A 20,469-nucleotide genomic window follows, 5' to 3' on the forward strand; every position below is an offset into this window, starting at 1 on the left:
CTGGCAGCTGCCCCTATGTTTGGCTGTGGCGCGTGGGAGCCTCTCTGGTCGGCCATCCCCATAGCCATCATTGGCCTTCCCCTCCGCAGAGATTCCTGCCAAGGAAGTCGGCCAGGGAGGTGCCAGCACTCAGTCCAGACTTCACATTTCCCTCATTCTTTCTTTAATTGGATTTTTGGTCCTGCTGGGCAAAATAAGCTTTCCACTGGCACAGCACTCTTGCCTCTTCTGAACACACGATGGTGCCCGGCAGCTCTAGGGTGTTCTAGGCAGAGCGTCACCTTCCTCCCCCGCCAAAGCATTCATGGCTTCTCTCCAGGGACTCCAGAGCATGGTGTGCACACACGTGCATGCACACACACATATACTATGTGCGCATACACCACAGGCACACATATAGCCCTTACCAAATGCACACACACACACCACAGGCACAACCTACATGCACACACATACCACATGCACTCTACCAGTGACAAACTCAGTCCCTCTCCAAGACCTTGATTCTGAGGCCTTCTTTGAAAACAGATTCTCACTAACCAGGTGAAGATCCCTGCTCGGAACGGCCTCGGCGGAACTGGGCACCGGTACTCTGAGCTGGGACCCAGAAGCCAGCAGCACCCTTTCAGCGGCTGCTCGGCCTCCTCTCTGCTAGTTTGACCCTCGCTCCCTGAAACCCCTCAAGTCCCAGCCGCAGATCAAAGTGCCAAGAAAGCCACCTCCCATCCTTGCAGGGCTTAGCTGCAAGGGGCCGAGGAAGAAGAAAGCGGGCAGGCTGGAGTCTGAAGGAGAAGTGGCATTTCCCCAGCAACCCACGACAGAAGACGGTGGGTACTCTGAGACTTGGACTGAGCCTTAGGGAAGAGAGGGAGAGGAGAACGGTGGGGAGAAAAGGAAAGGGAGGAGAGAGAGGAAGAAGAGGGGAGGAAAATGTCACTCCCCACCCAACCCCATCCGTCTTTAAAGGAGGTTCAGGTTTAAATGCAGGCAGCTCCAGGGGCAGGACCTGCTAACCACCCCCCATCCACCTCCCCCCACCCCCCCCACTGCACCCCCCCTCCCCCCGCCGCCTGAGTTTAGCATATTAAGGAAATGCAGCCTATGGGATCCTCACTCCCGTGGCCTCCCAGAGCCCCTCATCTCCCTGCTGCCGGCCCTTCAAGACCAGCAAGGACACCGTTAAGCAGCCCTCGCCCCCCGGGGTGTGAAGGCGCCTATTAAAATACACTGTGCTCAGCCCCAACCACGGCCCCCCGCCCCAGGAAAGCTGCTGACCGTCAAATACATCACAATATTTCAGAGTCCCAGTTAACAAGCGCCCATTAAAATCTGACAACTAGGTAGTAGCGCAGAAAGTGCTCATTTTGAAAAAACTTGAGCGCTTTCTGCTGGTTCAGCAAGACAAAGCCGGTTTACCTGTCCCTGGCATTTTAAGCCCGGAGGAGCACGGAGGCCTTAGCTCCTGGGTGCTGCCTGGTTAATGGAATGCGGGGTGTTTATTTGCCAGGCCACATCTGAACCGGCTTGCTAATGAGCCTGCGGTGGTAAGCTCGCTGTCAGTCAGTCTGCCTTTTTTTAATCAAAAGATGAAACAGTCTGTTATCAAGGATTAATGACTCTTACAGCATCCATATGAGGCTCATATTTATCTTTTAAAAGAAAACGGAAGGAAGAAAAATGATGAGATTTTGTTTCAGTAAGCAGTTTAAATCTGCTCTGGTAAGTTGAATTCATTCATTCATTAATTCAGTCATGTGTCTGGGAGAAGCCAGCGGGAGCCCCTTCCATCATAAGAACTTCTGACTGTGAAATAAACCCCGAGTAACCAGATTAACTATGAAGTATGTCTCCGTCAGGTTTTAGGCATTAGTTCAAGTGTAGTTTCTGGGCGTTTCAGCTTATTGTAGTAACTTGCCGATTCTGGGGTTCCAGGCAGCACTTCTGGAGGAGAAAGAGTCTCTGTTCCTCATCTCTGGCTTCAAAATAGAGTTCCTGTATGCAGTGACATGACTGTGCAATGCTGACTTCACTGGGAAAGAATATCAGTATTTTAAATAGATTCCCATATGATTCGTATATGCCTGCATACCATAAGAAGTGTAAATAGCTCTCCATGTCTGAACACACGGAGGCATATGTGCACACACAGGCACACACATGGGCACACGTACACACACCTGTATCACACATACATGCTTGTGACCATGCAGAGAAGATGGTTACCAAAATACTCCTTCGAACTGTTAGTGGGCTTTGTTTACAACAAATAGTAGGATACTAGGATCTCTTATTTAGTAACCCAAGACATATAACCCAACCCAAAGAGAAAGCTCTTGGCTTTGTTCTCATCCGGAGTGGGCCCGGCCATTTTCTAAGTTGGCTGTCTCGCTATCGGCCTCTTTCTTTGTATTCGCAGTCTTCTCTCTGAGTACCTATGTGCTCTGGGGGATGAAAGCAATAACTCACATGAGGATACTTGAAATCACAGCCAGAAATGTCAAGGTGCTCCTTCCCACATCATCAACAATGAGACACACTCAGGTTACAATGCCGACCATTTTGGAAATTAAATGATGTTTACGGCCCTGCCGCCCAGCATTCGATGGCTTCAAAGAAAGGTAAATACCGATTCTGGAGTTGGCTGGGGAATCACAGATAAATTCAGAAACCTCAATGAGGTCTGTCTACCGTGGTTTAATCTCACTGGGTCTCTGGCTCTTCTGTAATATGGTGATATTAACACCTGATCTACCAGCCAAGCTGGGGAGCCAGGAGAATTAGAGAAGAGAAGAGAAATTAAAGGAAGTGCCTAACGGGGATTATTTGAGGGTGGGGTAACTAATAGTTCAGTTCCCGTGGGAAAGGTGTCACCTGGTAGACCTGGAACTGACTGTTCTGCAGATTGATGTTCTGACCTCTGGTTTAGGAAAAGAGGTTGTTAGAGGGGGAGTGTACAGACAGTCCCGCAGACTTCCCTTAACCAAATGATGACTTCAACAAACCCCTCCCCCCCACACACACACAAAGCACTGAGAAGGACACAGCTCTGCTTCCGCCATCTTCTTGCCAGACATGCAGAACCTGAATGGAATCAGACGAACCCACGTCAAAGGACATTTTGCAAAATAGCTAGCCTGTCTGCTTTAAAAAGGTCAAGGTCAAGAAACTCAACGAAAGGCTGTGGACCTGTTCCAGATTAAAGGGAGACGAAAGAGACATGACAATGAAATGCAATATGCAACTCTGAATTGGATCTTGGAACAGAAATTTTTTTTCTTTGGCTGTACAGAAGAGTAGTGGGACAATTGAAGAAATATGAATGTCTGTAGATTAGATAACAGTATTATACCAATGTTAATTTCCTGATTTTCATCATTGCATTGTGGGAATGTAAGAGAATATCCTTGTTTCTCAAGAAAGCTATGCCTAAGTATCATAGGTAAAGGGTGATCATGTCTGTAGTTTATTCTCAAATAGTTTATAGATTTCTGTATCTACAGCTATCTATTTACCTACCTATATGCCTATCTATATCTGTCCAGAGAGAGACAAAGGGAGAGGATAAAGGAAATTGGTAAAACGCTTACTTTTGAAGAATCTGGGTGAAGAGTATATCAGAATTCTTTGTACTGTTTCTGCAACTTTTCTGTGAGCCTGAAATTTTCTTCAGCTATGGATTAATAAATATATAAAGGACTTTGGGTTTCTCTTTGAAGATGCAAGCAAAGAGGAAGTGAGGGAGGGGGCTGGAGCTCAACTTGGTGAGCACAAGGGTGGCCATGACCCAGCAGAGAAGAAACAAGACAGGGCACAGCACTAGCACTGACCTGAGCCAAGAGCTGCCTCTGGAACTTTCTGCCGCACGTACAGTGAAGCCAGCTGGGAAAGTGTTCTGTATGGCTCAGTACCTAGCATGGGGCTCACCACTTAGTAGGTGATCACTCCAGTTCTGTTGCTAAATGAATGGACGAATGAATGAATATACTCCTCCCTAGGCATCACAGGACTGCGGGCTCTACAGGTCTGACCAGGGCGTTAAAGGAAGCCTGCTATTGCATTTAGTGGCCCCAGTTGGGTAAGATGTCTTGAGTGGCAGTGGGAGTCGGGACTCCCTGCATTCATCCGAATGCTTATTTGAGATTCATTATTTAAGCAACAGTACATCCCCCAAATAAACACGTGCGTCTTTGCAGCCTGCAGCCCAGGAGCACTATTAAACACACAGCGGCAAGAGGCCCAGGCCCTCGCTGCTGCGTGCAATTTCCAGCCGGCTCGCTATTCTTTTGTCACCGCCTTTTTATTGGTTTTCGCAAAGTGGTTACAATGCTGTTATTGTAAAACCCTCACACCAGAAGAGAGAGAGAGAGAGGGGAAGCAGTGACGGGGAATGGAGCGATTTCTGCCAGGAGAGCCTGCAGACCCCCGGTGAGGAAAGCTACCTATCAAAAGGGGTGGGGGTGGGGGAAATGGAGCCCTTTCTTTGCTCCGGTCCACTTGACCTGCTCGTAAATCCACTGGGAGCCAGGGCAGCCCTTGAATTCCCTGGAGGGTAAATGGCCTTGGCGCTTTCTGCCCCTAGGGAGGCCCCTGTAAAGAACCTCAGCCGCCCCTCCCCCTTCACAGTCTACCCCTGCTACTGGATGCTCCACGAGGCCTCATCCCAGATCGGTGGGAGGAGGGAAGCTGGAGGACTGAAGCCATGCTCTTGGGGACTGTGACTTCCCTAGCATTGCCACTCCTCACCTGCAGGAAAGACTTAGTCTCATCCTACCCCATTATAAATATTGAGGTATAATTTACACACCATGAAATGTGCACATTTGGGGTCTGGACAACTCAGCGACTTTTCTACATCGCCTAGTTCAAGAAATAGAGCAGCGCTGTCCAACACAATGTCGTACAAAGTTGAAAATGTTCTGTATGTGTTACATGTGGCTACTGAGCCTTTGAACTGTCACTGTTGTGACTAAAAAGACAACTTTGCAATTGCATTTCATTTTAATGTACACAGCCGCATGTGGCTAAGGGCTACTACGTTAGCATGGATAGAGAACATTCCCATCAGCCCAGAAAGTTCCCTCGGGCCCTTTCCAGTCAGCACACCCCAAGAGGTAACAACTTTTCTGACATCTATCGCCCAATACCAGGGCTACTGCACCTCAGATAGACATTTGGAGCCAGATAAATGTGGGACTGAGCTGGGCCCTGTAGAATGTTTAACAGATCCTTGACCTTGACTCATTAGGTACCAACAGCACTCACTCCCAGTCGTGACAGCCAAAAATGTCTCCAGATATAGCTAAATGTCCCCCACTGGGGGTGCTGCTGGGGGATGGAAGGGTGGAGATTGACTCCTGGTCCACAAACACAGTCCTGAATTAGTTTTGCTTGTTCTTGAACTTTAAATTGGGCTTCCCCGGTGGCTCAGTGGTAAGAATCCGCTTGACAATGCAGAAGATGCGGGTTCAATCCCTGGATCGGGAAGATCCCCTGGAGGAGGAAATGGCAACCCACTCCAGTACTCTTGCCTAAGAAATCCCATTGGACAGAAAGAAGAGCCTGGCGGGCTACTGTCCATGGGGTCTCAAAGACTCGGACATGACTGAGCGACTGAGCACAAACTTTAAAGAAATGGAATCATACAGTGCATACTATGTGCCCCTGCTTCTTTTGTGAAAAAAAAAAAAAAAAGGCAGCAGAAATGTGTTGTTCACAGTTCTGGAGGCTGGAAGTTGGAGATCAGGATACCAGCCTGGTAGGGTGAGGGCCCCTTCCAGGTCTCAGACGTCTGTCACTTCACAGAAAGCCGATTCTTTTACTCGACGTAACGTTTGGGAGTCTCATCCAGGTTGTTGTGTATGTCGGTGGTAACACATTCCTTTGTCTGGCTGAGTAGTCGTCCATTGCATGGCTATATGACAATTTGTTTATTGACAAACATCTAGGCTGTTCCCACTTTGGGGCTATTATGCACAAAGTGCTGTGAACATTTATATAGGGAATTTTGTGCAGATAGAGGCTGTCATTTCTTTCAGGTAAATGCCCAAGAGTGGAACTGCTCGTCACAGCTAGGTGTGTGTTTAGCTTCATTGGGTGCTCTTTCCCGCAGCGGCCGTGCCATTCTACGCTCCCGCCAGCAACCTACAAGGGTCCCGCTTGCTCCCTGCACCCTTGCCTTATGGCCTCACCCATCTTTCTCATTTTAGCCATTCTAGTGGGTGAGAGGGTGGCTTCCTACCAGCCACAAAGCTTGCCACAGGAGTCAAATGAAAACTGCCACCACAGCTCTTTCTGCTCCTCAGCTTGTAGGAGGGGAGAGGCCATGGCGGGGAGAGATGCCCTGAGACAGAGAAGACACAGACAAGGACAATAATTCCTGGGAAACAGTTTGCATCACAAATGAGAAGACCACATAAAATGTGATCAAGCCCTCCCTCCCTCAGGCCCACCCCATCTCCAACACATATGGGTGCACACACCCCTCCACTAGAGACACAGGACAGCTACTTGTTCTTTGAAGAGAGGAGGGGTGATGTTGAGGGTGGCGCTCGTGGTAAAGAACGCAGCTCCCAATGCAGGAGACAAAAGAGTCTCTAGTTCAATTCCTGGGTCAGGGAGATCCCTCAGAGAAGGGCATGGCAACACACTCCAGTATTCTTGCCTGGAGAGTCCCGTGGGCAGAGAGGAGCCTGGCGTGCTGCAGTCCGCGGGGTCACAAAGAGTGGCACACGACTAAAGGGACTGAGCGTGCATGCACACACAGGGTGACGTTGATGAAGGGGAGCTAAGACGGGTGGCTTGGCTGCTACTTGGCGGTTCAAAATGTTGGGCCAAGGACATGCCTACTTCGGGAATATTATAAATTAGACACTAGAGAGTGAGAAATGCGTCCAAGAAATCAACCTTGATCCTCACCTCAGTGCAGCTTCTGGTCTAATTTTCGACGGAAAAGAAACAATGGAGATCATATAATGCCACCAGGACCTGGACACAGAACCCTGCCCCCGTCAGGACTGACAAAGTGTGATAGGTGAAGCCAGAGGGTCTACCACCGTAAGTCGGGAATCTGAAGAGGAGCAGCTGGAATTAACCATAGGACAGAGGAAGCACCCTGACATCTGAATCAGAATCTGTGTCTCAGCACACTCTTTCATTTGGTGCTATTTCTGAGGGACTCATTAATTGCAATGCTCCCCTCAATTGTTATCTCAGGGAAATGCTATTCCCTGCCCACCCCCCTGCCAAAAATCCCAATAATCTCTTTAGAACCTTAAGTAAACTCCTGGTAATGAAGCAACCGACACCTTCTACTACAGAAAGTGTCAGTCTCTTGTGGGCCATCAAGAAAGGTCTCTGACAATATTATCTTTTAGAAGTCAAGGTGTGTGTATGTGGGGGGGAGGGGCAGGGGGGTCACCTGGAGGTGGGATGGGAGGGGGGTCACCTGGAGACAGCCTCACCTGTTCTATCAGAGGCTCAGAAAAAAATTTGGCTGAAACTGGGAAGCAGCCCTTCTGACATTTGGAAGGTAGACCTTGGTCGACCTAGAGAGGGGACTCAGTCTGGTGTTTCGGGGCTGGAACATTCCTAAAGGCACCCTGCCATAGTAGGGCTCCAAGCTGACATCTGATCAGGGAGAGATGTTAGCCAGCCAAGAAATCCTAGGGTGAAGACATCAAGCTAAAGATGGTAAGTCAGATGCTCCAGGTTCGTGTTTGTATATTTTCTCTGTGCCTGCCTCCAAGATTTTTATGAAAATATTAAAAATATTTTCATATTTAAAAATTAACTTTAATATTAGATGATATGTTCCGAGGACATCATCTGTTTTGTTCACAGCCACATGAACAGGTATATATGTGCCCGGCACCTCGATCACTGATTATATGTGTTGAGCTGCTGAAGAGCAGATCCCTGATTCAATGCGGAGGCCTTGATTTAGCCAAGCAACTCAATCTGAGAAGGTTCAGTATTCGGGAGCAGAGAAGGCCCACTCAAGGCGCGGCAGAGAAACACGAAGCGCCTTGACAGCAGCATGACAGTCTCAGGGGTGACCAGCACCAGGATCCCAAGGGGAAGGTGATGTCTCTGAGGTTTCATTGTCCGGCTGTGTTCTCAGTCCCTTGGCGGTGGTTAAGCTTCCATTGCCAGTCTCCAGGGACAGTAGTTTTTATTTTACTCATCACTGCCCTTATGTGGCCTCTTTTCTTACACAGGCCCCTGAATCTTCAAGGTGTGAACACAAGCAAGTTTCTAGAAAGGAAAAGCTCCCGACAGACAGGGGTGGCTGGACTCTCAAACTTCCCTCCCAGAACAATTCTTCCTCTTGGGGTTTGCGCCTAGCAGCCGTGAGTAGGCTCCAGGAAAACTGACAGCACCCTGAAGGACAGAGTCCTTTTCTCTATTTCACCTCAGCGGAGCCGAGACCAGCAGACATTCTTAAAATGAGCTTTGCTAAACACTGAATGAAAAACAGAAGCATAAGTCATAAAAAATCACAGTGCTTTCCCAAGTCTAGACTCCAGGAGATAGGCATGCCTGGACACAGAGTGCACTCTGGGATCCACGCCTGCACTCTGGAACTAGATAAGGGAGCTGGAGTGACGTCAGCGGGTCTGGTTTTACCTAAGTCTCCCTGCTCCCAGCTTAGAAGAAGCCAAGGCCACATTCCTCCAAGAGGCAGACATAATCTCTGTCCCAGGACCCGTGAGGAGAAGTTTCCTAGTATTTCTGCCTCGGGGATGGCACCTCCCAACTCCCCTTCAGCTCTCCCCCATGGTGTGAGGGCACAGCTAGCCTGTGGATGATTTGCAGGACAGCCGAGCTTGGCAGCCAGCAAATAATAAAGCTCTCTGGGTCTCTGTTATCTAATCCACCTACCTCTGGAGCTTCCCTTGGCAATTCACTCAGGAAGCGCCCCTCCCCCCACACCATCTGGAAGTGGTTTTTGAAAAATCGACTCATTATTGTTAACGTAGGCTTTTGCAAGATACAGTTGCAAGTGCAGCCCCTAAACTGTAAGTTCCTGGAAGGTAAGGGATTTTAATTTGTGCTCCACTGTAGCATTATCACCACCACATAGTAGGAGCTTAATAAGCAATGGTGGAATGAATGAGGAATTAATAAACTTATGAAAGTGTGATCCAGTTATTTCTGCATAACAAATTATTGCAAAGTGTAGGAGCTTAACGACTATTTCACATACTTGCGGTTTCCACGGGTTGGGATTTTGGATCTAGTAGAGCAGTGATGCCTTGTCTCTGTGCCCCCACGATGCCTGAGGTCTCAGTTGAACAGAGGTGAAGGTTTGGGGGCTGGAGTCACCTGGAGAGTCCTTCGGGCACACATCTGGCACTTGGGCTGAAATAACTCAAAATCTGGACTCAGCTAGGACAGTCATTGTGAGCATGTGGCCTCTCTGTAGACTGTGCTTCCTCTCGGCATGGCCAACACAGGGCGATCAGAGTGCTTATGTGATAGTCACTCAGGGCTCCAAGGTGGAAGCTGCCTGGCCTTTCATGTCTCAGCCCTGTCATACTCTTAGTTGAGGCCGTCATCAGATTCAAGGAAAGGAGACACAGATCCCACTTCCCATTAGAAAAAGCGTCAAAAAATATTGGAGTTATGTTTTTAAACCACCACAAAGGCTAAAAGATTAAAAAGCCCCATCTCCTAATGATTTTGAATTCATTCCCTGCACAGAATTTACCTCGTATGTCTACTACATGTCAAGCCCCTGGGTTGGGTGATGCATAAAGATTTAAGGGAACAAACAAAATAGACATTGTCTCTGCCTTCATGTAGCCTGCATTCCACGAAAGAAGACAGACATTACACAAATAAACATGCAAACAAATGCATAGTTACAGATCATGATGAACACTATTAAGCCAGTGGAGGGAGGGGGGTGATCTGAGAAGGAAGAGGGAGACTTAATTTAGATGGGAAGGGCTTCCCTGATGACTCAGTAGTAAAGAATCTGCCTGTCTTGCCAGTACAGGAGACAAGGGTTCGATCCCTGGTCTGAGAAGATCCCACATGCCTTGGAGCAGCTAAGCCTGTGCAACTATCGAGCCATTGCTCTAGAGCCCAGGAACCCCAACAAGAGAAGCCACCACAACAAGAAGCCCACCCATTGAAACTAGAGAGTAACCCCCATTCTCTGCAACTAGAGAGAAGCCCGTGCAGCAGCAAAGACCCAGCGCAGTCAAAAATAAATGATTTTTTAAATTAAAAAAAAACGTTTAATGGAAAATATTTTGCTCCTCTAGAAGCAAAATCTGATGCAAGGTTTTGACTGTAAGGAGTTTCTTTCGAGGCGATTCTTGGAAGTACCATAGGGCAATGGGGCATGAGAGAGAGCCGATAATCATAAGTAGGGTACCACGTGGGCAAATGCGTCACTGCCCGTTGACAGTGTAGAACACGCCTCAGACTATCCCACCTGAAGGACAAGAAACTGGGGCAGTGTTAGTAGCTCAGTCATGTCTGATGATTTGTGACCCCAGGGACTGTAGCTCATCAGGCTCCTCTGTCCATGGAATTATCCAGGAAGAATCATGGAGTGGCCATTCCCTTCTCCAGGGGATCTTCCCTACCCAGGTCTCCTGCATTGCAGGCAGATTCTTTACCATCTGAGCTACTAGGGAAGCCCTCTAGAAACTGGGGCATCTCCCCACCAAATCCCAGTAGTCATAGTTGGGGGCAATAGTGCAGGCTACCCTCCTGTGGGCACTGCCCATTCAGGCATCCAGTTAGAGCCCCAGGCAAAGGGCCCCACAAGTGCTGGCGGAAGGAGCTCTCACTTGACTCTGGAGCCAAGGGTCAAAGTGGTCCTCCCTGAGCAAGTGCTCTCTCAGAGAAGAAGTTCAAGCCTCAGGAACACAGGATTTGTAGACACTGTGGATTGTTTCTGTGTGTTGTTTGTGGATTTTCACTAAACAAGACCCCGGTGTCAGCACTTAGGACGTAGCCTTCCATAGCAATGCATTCAGGGTGTTCTTCCCAATGACTATGGGTTTGCAATGACTGGCCACACTGCCCACCCTAGCCCCCACCCTCCCCTCCTCCTTTATGACTAATGGAAAAACATCGGCAAAATTGCCCACAGGCAGGCAAGGTGGAGCTGTTTGTGCCCAGGAGAGTTTTCCCTTTGTGTGAGGTTAACTGCCAGAAGTTGTGGGCACCACACCCTGTGACTGTGACCTCAGCTGAGCTTGCAACAGGGAGGCTGGCCCACCTGAAGTCACCACCTAGCAATTCACAGGGCTCATTCAAACCTAGTCAGTTCCCCAGGAGGGGAGGATGTGCATATGGTGAAATCTGGGAAGCCCCACCTTTGTTCAAGGGTGGTCACAGCAGAAGACCATGCTCTTGACACGTGCCCGATTCACAGTTGAGGCTAGCAGGTAGTTCTCCGGCTCTGGAGCCCTTGGTGAGTTTCCAAGAGAACACATGCAGTTCCTCCGAAAACCTTTGCCAGGCTCGGCTCCACCAAATCACAGGGCTGCCGCGGACCGGGCATGATGCTACAAAAACAGCATTTAATAAACTAGAGTAACAGGAGGAGAAAATAAGTGAGTAGCTGAAAGGAAAGGTATTTTTACTAAGACAATGTAATACCCTTTTATTTTCAAATAGCTAAGTAGAATTTCTATAAAATTTTCAAAGCGTTTCTCTTAATGACCCTTTTAAAGCATCCTTTTCCAATTCCACTGCTACAGAATCTCAAATATACGCTATGCCCTGGGTTAAGCAATTTTTTTTAAGTTAAAAATTATAAAAATAACTGCTGAGGTAGTGAAGGCGCTTGGCAGGGTGGGTGAGTGAAGTCAGGAATGGAGCTCTTGCCACTTGTCAACACGTTTCCCTGCTGTGTGAGCACTACAGTCGTCACCTGCTGCTTACCTGAGAGGTGGCTTGCTTGGGGGCTCTTGAGTGCGTTCCCAGGCAGCGGTTCATCCCTGTATCTTGCCTGGGTCACTGCCATCCTAAGGACAGCCAAGCCAGGAAGGGGTGCAGGGAGAGGAAGAAGGAAGGAAAGGGAGTGAAGAGGGAGGAGGGAAAAAGGAAGCCAAGGTAAGGGAGAGGAGAGGAGAAAGGAGAGGAGGTGATGGGAGAGCAGACGAGGGGAGAGAATTCTACCCGGCTTGGAAAAGCCAGGAAGTCAAATTCCTAAGCCTGTGATAAATAGAATCCCAGCTGTACCAAGAACAGACCAGTGGTAAAATCATTCACACTTGGAATTCCTGACAGTGGAAAATAAACTCATCATTGCTGGCAAATGGAAACTTAGGTAGGGATGATGATGTCCGGGACTCCAGATCCCACATCCCGGGTCCTTTGGGCACAGACACTTTAGTGGGTTAAGAAAGCAGACTGGGGGCCTGCCTGATGTAGCTCCCCTGGAGGTCTTCAGGCCAAGTTGCCCGAAGTCCAGAAAGGCAGAGAAAAGAAGCCGGAAGGAGGCAGGGAAGAAGTTGGGAGTCTGAAGATGGGAAAGAAAGCAGGCTGGTCTGGAACAGGGAGGGGTAAGAAGCTGAAGCCGGAATGCAAGAAGCCGGGGCTGGGAGCGGGGCAGGCGTGACCTGAAGGAGAGGTCCAGGATGAGGAGTGAAAGGAAGGAAGAAGGCTGCTGGGCTGCGGGGAAACCCCAGGCCGCAGCAGCAACGATCAGAAGCCTCGCCTGTGGGGTGGACAAGACTTAGTCACTGGCATCCTGAGTCTGCCCACCCCCATGCCCAGTGGCAGGGTGTCCCCAAAGGTTGGGCTTGGTCAGAAGCTCCTTAGGCTTTGGCCTCCTCTGCATCCGGCAACCCTTCCATCTGACATGTGGGGCGAGGCCTGGGCAGTGTCTCGCCTCCTGACTCCAACCATCTTCCCAGTCCCTGACATCGGTCTCACCCATGGAGGGTGGCTGGCCTCTGGGTCCGTTTTTGAATATAAGCGCCCTCCCCTCCACCTCTGACAGCCTGCACCTGGGACTTCTCTGCAGGCCGCCCTCAGCTCCTGACACAGCTCATCCAGTTTGTAACCTCACTCCCAGGGCCGCCCTGAGCAGCTGACAATGCCACGTGAGGGAGTGTGACAGCTCACTTCTCTTGCCTGGAGTCAGGACAGACTGTGAGGTGTGACTTACCCTCCAGAGCCCCCCCCACCCACCCAAGGAATCACTTCCCCACAAATCTTGTCTCAGGGTGTGCTTCTGGGAAGTTCTAGGGCCCATGTGCAGGACCTGAACAACAGTTACCGTGAGTAGACACGATACCAATGGTGCTTCATTCAGTCCTCAGAACCGACGGCCCCGCTCGTACTAAGCACGCCACCCCAAAGAGGAAGCGGAAACTCCGTGATCAGAAAGGGACTCTCCCAGGGTGGCACAGCTGGTGAGCAGAGCAGCCGAGATTAAAGCCAGCTGCTGCCAGCTCTGAAGCCAGTATTTAGTCCTTGATATCCCACTGAAATGATGTGGGGGCTGCTGGCTCTCCTGCGCACAGCCTGGCTGCTTCAGAAGGGAGCTAACATCTCTGAGGCCAGCCAGGTGCTTAGGACAGGTGACCAAGGAGAGAGCAAAAGCTCCATTCAAGCCCTTAGTGTAGCGATCGACGTGTCTGCCTTTACCGGTTCACCTGGACCCAGGTCCTCAAATTCCTGCTGGATTTGCCTGTGCACCCAGAGGTCTTCGGCTAGGGGCCAGCTGGCTCATCAACCCTCCCCCATTCTCCATGAGTGTGGCTTTTTTTTTCTTCAAGACAAACCCCCCAAAGCCAGCACTTATTAGGAAGAGGGCAAAAGCTGCCCCAAACGCCCCATGAATAAATGTTCAGGGTTCCATCCACAGTGGCTGATGAGTCATTAGATGACCAGCTGTCAGCACAGAGTGTTATATATAGAAGGAGAAAGCCAGCGGGGTGTCTAGGACCTAAAGCAAAGAAGAGGAACAGGCACCTAGGAGGTGAAGCCCCAGCTAGGGGGTGAGTCTATAGGGCACCTGGAAACTGTACCCCCCAGCTCCCCCAGATAAAGGAATCCAGATCAGCGGTGCCCCAGCACAGCATGCTGCTTGATCAGGAAAGAGACAGGGCCGGACGCGGGCGATGCCAGCAAGCTGACGATGATTACTGCTAATGATGCTAATGGTAGAATAATCGCTCGGAGAACTTCCCGCTCATCACCTAGTGTTCTTCCCATCAAACGCACAGACGGAGGATGTACTAACAGCGCTGCCACTTAGGCAGCCCAAATTGAGTTTCCGAACCCCAGGCTTGGTTAGGCTAGGCCTGCGCTATCCAATACAATGGCCACGAGCCACGTGTGGCTATGGAACACTTGAAATGTGGTCAGTCCAAAGAGTGGAATGCCGTAAGCATAAAAACACACCGGATTTTGAAGGTTTAGTCCCCCCAAAACAATGTAAATGATCTCATTAATTTTTTTTTCTTGACGACATGTTGAAATGATAATATTTTGGATAAAGTGGGTTAGATGGGATATGTTATTCAAATTAGTTTCACCTGTTTCTTTCTACCTTTTTCATGTGGCCACTAGAACATTCCAAAAGGGGTATGCGGCTCACATTTGTGGCTTGCATTATATTTCTATTGGACAGCACTGGGTTATAGGCTAGAGGCCAGAACCTTCAGGAAATCCTGGCTATGCCCTCTCCTGACAAATAAAGCCTGCTTCCTGGTTCAAGGCTGAGGGAGGCCAAGGCTGCTCTCCAGACAATGCCAGTGGCCAGCAGCAGCTCCACACCCTGGCTACAGCTGGCCCAGGTGGCACCCAAAAGCCCCTAGGTATCTTGCCCTTCACATCTTCAGAAAATTCCCAGCCTTCTTGGGAAGGCTGATGAATCCTTTCTGGCTCTGTCTTCCCCCAGCCCCCACTTCACCCCCAAGAAAGTTCAACTTGAGGCTGTGTGATTACAAAGAAGAGACTCATAAAATGAGGCCACTTCATAAATGAAGTACCCTTTCCCTCGAATATGCAAACAGCAGAGTCAATCAAAGGAAAGAAGGGAAATGAGAAACAAAAAGAGGAATGCAGATGAGAGTTATCACAATTCTCACCCAGAGGGAGAAACTGTATCCCTGCACAAATATCACACCCTCTGCTCACAGAGACCTGGGGGGAAGGGGAACACGTGCATGCCAGCGTGTATGTGTGGGTACACCATGCATATGTTTCCTGAGCACAAGAGAGCACCAGAGAACGGTTTGAGAACGAGGCAGACAGACAGAAACCAAACAAGGAAGAGAAACACAGGAGGAGGCAAAGCCAAACAGAGGCTCAGTGTGAGTGTGTGTGTGTGTGTGTGTCTCTCTGTGTGGTAGGGGGAGAGTTGACAGCATCCCCTTTGTGGCAAGGGCCGCCCTTCCTTTCTGTGTCAGTTTAAATTATTCACGTCAGGACAATGGAAAGAATATAGCAAAATAAAAAATGCATCGGGGCCAGGCGGGCCCTGGATTGCTGAGTGGTGGAAACATCCCGGGGGAGGAAGGCTGCCCGCCTTGCACCCAGGAGTGGGCTGGGCTTCAGGTGGATTCAGTGGGTGGGGGGTGCCCTTCTGCTGGTTCCCATACCTCTGGTGTTGGCAGTGCCAGGGCTGCATGTGCTGCCCCAGGGGCCAAGCTGGAGGGTCCCTGCAGACCCCAACCCCTCGTGCTGCCTGCCGTCTCCTTCCCACAACTGGCTGATGCTTTGTACCAGCCTCCTGCCTGCCCTCAGCTGACCCCTCACTGGTGAGTCCAGAGACCCTAGATGGCTACCAGTTAATCCAATCAAAGCAGCTTTATGCTTTTTACTCCAGGGCCCCCACTCCTCTCAGGTAATACATCCAGGGATAGGCCTTCTGGGAACCTGTACCCGCCTTGGCCACCTTGCTGGAAGAGGGCTTTTCTAAAGGAGGATACAGGAAGAACATGTTCTTCTGTTCAGGCTGCCATAACAAATTATTAGATATTTAAGACCGGGGTGACTTAAACAACAGAAAGTTATTTGTCACAGTTCTGGAGGCTGAAAGTCCAAGATCAAGGTGTCAGCAGGGTTGGTTTTTCCTAAGGCCTCTCTCCTTGGCTTACAGACAACCGCCTTCTTGCTATGTCCTCACGTGATCTTTCCTCTGTGCAAGCAGGTCCTTGGTGTCTCTTCCTCCTCTTATAAAGATACACAGTCTCACTGGATTAGGGCTGCACCCTTGTAACCACATTTAATCTTAATTACCTCCTTAAAGGGGGCTTCCCCACTGGCTCAGTGGTAAAGAATCTGCCTGGAATGCAGGAGATGCAGGAGACTCAGACTTAACCCCCGGGTCGTGAAGATCCCCTGAAGGAGGGCAGGGCAACCCACCCCAGAATTCTTGTCTGGAAAATCCCAGGGACAGAGGAGCCTGGCAGACTGTGGCCCATAGGGTCACAAAGAATCGGAGACTGAAGTGATTTAGCACGCATGCACACACCTCCCTAAAGGCCCTATTTCCAAACACAGTCACATTGCATGGTACGGGGAGTTGGGATTTCACCATATGACTTTGGGGAGACACGATTCAGCCTGTAACAACAAAGAACAGAGAAGGATAAGGCCAAGCCAGCACAAGGACAGGGGCAGAAAGTGGGCACAGTTCAGGGTGAACCACTCCCTCTACCTGCCTTTTTAGGGCCGTCTCCATGTTTGATTTCTGGGTGGGGAAGATCCCTGGAGAAGGCAATGGCACCCCACTCCAGTATTCTTGCCTGGAAAATCCCATGGACAGAGGAGCCTGTCGGGCTACAGTCCATGGGTTCTCAAGAGTTGGACACGACTGAGCGACTAAACCACCACTACTAATGTACATTTGAAAAAACTGAAGAAGATAATTCTCTGGGGTAGGTGTTTGGGGGAATTTTCTCCTTGCAGCTGATAGTTGCTGTTTTCTCCTGGGACCAGGAATTTTGTATCCCCAATTCCACCTCAGTGTCTGGCTCCTAGCAGGGAAGCTATGATGGGGACAGAACAGAGGCTATTGAGCAAGTCTCTGGGTCCCTAGTCATTTAGCATCTTTTTATTTATTTACTTATCAACGTAACTTATTTATTCACTTTCGGTTGTGCTGGGCCTTCGTTGCTGCACACTCTTTCCTCCAGTTGCAGCAAGCGGGAGCTACTCTCTAGTCACAGTGTGCGGGCTTCTCATTGTGGTGGCTTCTGTTGTTGCAGGTCCCAGGCTCCCACAGGCTCAACAGTTGTGGTGCACAGGCTTAGCTGCTCCACAGCATGTGGGGTCTTCCTGGACCAGGGATAGAACCCGTGTCTCCTATGTTGGGAGGTGGATTCTTCGCCACTGAGCCACCCAGGAAGCCCTCATTTAGCATTTGGTCACTAATGGAAGGGACTCCGAAATGAATCTCGACTTCATTCACAGAGGCTCTTACAAGGTTCTTTTAAAAATTAAAGAGAAAAAGTATAATGGCAGATTGCATTTTCCAAGATGGCCACAACAAGATCTCCCATGCCACAAGCCCATTTTACAATCTCATGTCATTCTTCCCATCAGGAGCTGGGGTCTATGGCCCCTCCCCTTGACTCTGTCCGGATTTGTGACAGTGGTAGAAGTGTCACTATGTGACCTCTAAGGCCTCCACTCTCAGGATACTTGCTCTTCCAGACTAGCCGCTATGCTGTGGGGAAGTCCAGACTATACAGAGAGGCCTCATGGCGATGTTCCAGCTGAGATCCCTGCTAGCCGCCAGCATCAGTGACCAGATATGTGAGCGAGGAAGGAAGCCTTCCTTAGGACCTCAGCCCCAGGCGTTGTCTGATGCAGTGGCACCAGACAGACACAGAGACAGAGAGAGAACTGTCTAGCTGAGGACACACAACTCCCAGAACAGCAGGAGATAATAATGAAATGATAGTTGTTTTATTTTTTTTTAAGTCACTAAGTTTTAGTGTGATTCATTATATAACAATAGATAACTGGAATACAGGCCCAAAATACACACACACACACACACACACACGTGCAGAAAAACCCCACTTCACAGAACCTGTTTAGGGTCCCTGGGTGCTCGCTGCATAGGTCCTGTGGACAGGATGCCAGGATCAAGTCACTTTTCCAGCGCTTCTGGTCTACTACCTTGGACAAGCGAATTCACACACCTCGGCCTCAGTTTCCTCACTTCCGAACAGAACAGGATGGATATGACGGCAAAATCTGATAACCCACATCAAGTGCTCAGATCGGTGCCAGGCATGCAGTAAGCACTCAATAACTGCTTGCAGTGATGATCTTAGTCAACATCGCTCTTTCCGCTTCCTAACAGGTGGGCTGAGAAACATGCCATTTCTGGCAGATGCTCTGCTGACTGTCTTTTTCCGTCACACTGAGGTCACTAGCTCTGCCCCACACTTATTTGTTTTGTAAAAATGTCAGCAGCTGGGCCCGTCCCTTCCCCCAGCCCTTGTGGGAAGTCAGCTCCCCTCCCCCTGCGGTATTTGAGCTCTGCTCCCTGCCACTGTCATCTGTCTCCTTTGCCTTGCAAACCATTGATTGGCAGAAGACAAAACACTAGCTAACAGCCGACCTGAGACCTTTTTACAGTCCCTGGGCCCGGCCCAGCAACCGAACTGTGGGACTCGGTATGGACCGGCGGTGGATGACGACAGGACAACGGTTGGCTAGACAGGCCTCACCCTCTTGTCTCCCCTTTTGTGGAGTGACTTAACATTACAGCCTGGGGATGCCCACTTCCTCTACACGCTGCTGGCAGGGGGACCCACCTCCCGGGGGGTGGCTCCCGGAGCCTGCAGGGGACCAGGCCAGTAGAGGTTAGTTCCTGCTGGGGGGATGGTGGGAATCCTCGGGGTAACCACAGAGGCAGAGGTCCTGCCCCTTAAGAACTGGAGAAGCTGAGAGCAGAGCAGGAGGAAGTCAGCAGCAGGGGCCCTTTTCTGTCCAGCTGAGGTTTGCCTGGCCTGGGCAAGGGCCCCGTCTACCTTTTTCTGAGGCAACCCCTTGATTCTGCCCCACCTGAAATCCCTTGTCTGGGGCACACCCCTGCCTCCTCTGACTTTGGAGCGAGGAGGGGGCCCACCCTCACAGTGAACTACTCACACAGTCTTCCTTCTCACTCTCCGTTGGCGCGTTGGCGGTAACTGGCTTCCCTAAATAGCACCAGCCCCTCCCCCCACACCTCTCCCCCTAGACCTCCTGCCACATGCCTCCAAGTGGCCAGTGGGTCCTCAGGCCTCTCCCAGGCCTCCTTTCTTTGCAGCTACCAGCTCCGTCAATGGGACAATCCTCCCCAGGGCAAGATGTTAAGTGTCCTTGTCCCCCCTCCCTGGTCCCTAAATGTCAGTAGCAGCCCCTAGTCATTGCGACAACTAAAAATGTGCCCCTGTTTCCAAATCAACCCCCTAGAGTAGGGAGATGGTTCCTGAACAGGGAAGCACTGTTCATCTCTGGATAAAATTATTTTGACTCTGCAACCATCACGGAGCTGCACCTGCCCGCAGGATCGGTTATGCATTGGCCCTCCTTCCGCTGCTCCCACTCTCGCCTGTGCACCCTGAAAGCTGGGGCTCTGAGCCCCCTAGCTCGATTCCCCTTTACTAAGGCTTAAGTTTGGGTTGCCCCTGATAGATGAGTCTCGGCCTAGATGAGTCTCGACATCCTTGGTAGAATTTCGCACCTCCCCTTCCATCACTGGCATCACTTTAAAAACTAAATAAATAAATAAAAGCCACCATTGTGGGAAGTATTCCCTGGGAGTTGTTTGTTCTTCAAGGTCTATTGAGTCAAAATTCCCAGTTTAACTTTGAATGCTCGGCTCCGCTGCCTCTACTGTGAGGTTGGCGTCCGTACCTTAAAAAGAGAAGGGAAATCTAGTCATCTAAAGAAAGAGAAAAGGGGATAAAACAATTCCCCCTCAACAGTGTCTACTGGATGCATCCACTTTTCAATATAACGTGGGGATGCTGGCCCCTTTCATCTGTTTCCTTTGAGCTACATTTTTACCAAAACCCATAGCCGGCTTGGCATAAAGTGTCCATACTTGGATCGACCAGGATGGAAAGCATCTATTTTCAGAGGGACATAGCTTTGACCCTCCTGCTGACAGTGAAGCAGGTCTGTGGGTCTAGCTGAAGTAGGTCCAGACACCTTGGGCAGTTTTCCTTCTTGGAAAAACTGCTCCTAACGCCAGTGGGTTCTTGCTGATGTCTTAGATTCCCAATCTTATAGTCACGGCCTAGGCCTCACAGTGATAGGGGTTTTGTCTTTGGGGGTCCACTTTAACCTACAGCCTCTCTTCCCAGAACAGGTCATGTATGTGTACATGTGGGCTGTGCCCATCCCCGGTCCCACAGAACTTTTGCACACAAGCACAAAGCTCCCGGAAGCTTGTCCAAAGGCGGTGGATTGAGAATGAAGCCTTCTTTTATTCCAACAGGAAGTCTGATGTCAAAACAGCTCTGGTGACACAGAGAGATAGGA

The 20,469-nt window shown here is 50.0% G+C and overlaps 1 long non-coding RNA gene across 4 annotated transcripts; it reads right to left on the reverse strand.

The window, feature by feature from the left end:
* Positions 1-1,631: 1,631 nt before the first annotated feature.
* LOC138930197 (uncharacterized) lies at positions 1,632-13,334 on the reverse strand. 4 transcript variants are annotated; one of them, XR_011446112.1, is made up of 4 exons: positions 13,250-13,334; positions 11,908-12,685; positions 11,337-11,528; positions 1,632-2,029 (listed from the first exon to the last, which is right to left on the reverse strand). It is a non-coding gene; the product is annotated as an uncharacterized lncRNA (long non-coding RNA). The 4 variants fall into 4 exon arrangements; XR_011446111.1 differs by lacking the exon at positions 1,632-2,029 and adding an exon at positions 4,980-6,340 and having other exon boundaries at positions 13,250-13,327; XR_011446109.1 differs by lacking the exon at positions 1,632-2,029 and adding an exon at positions 10,222-10,459.
* Between the last annotated feature and the right edge of the window lie 7,135 nt (positions 13,335-20,469).

The sequence above is a fragment of the Ovis canadensis genome, chromosome X (genome assembly GCF_042477335.2).
Source record: "Ovis canadensis isolate MfBH-ARS-UI-01 breed Bighorn chromosome X, ARS-UI_OviCan_v2, whole genome shotgun sequence".
Taxonomy (NCBI): Eukaryota; Metazoa; Chordata; class Mammalia; order Artiodactyla; family Bovidae; genus Ovis; species Ovis canadensis.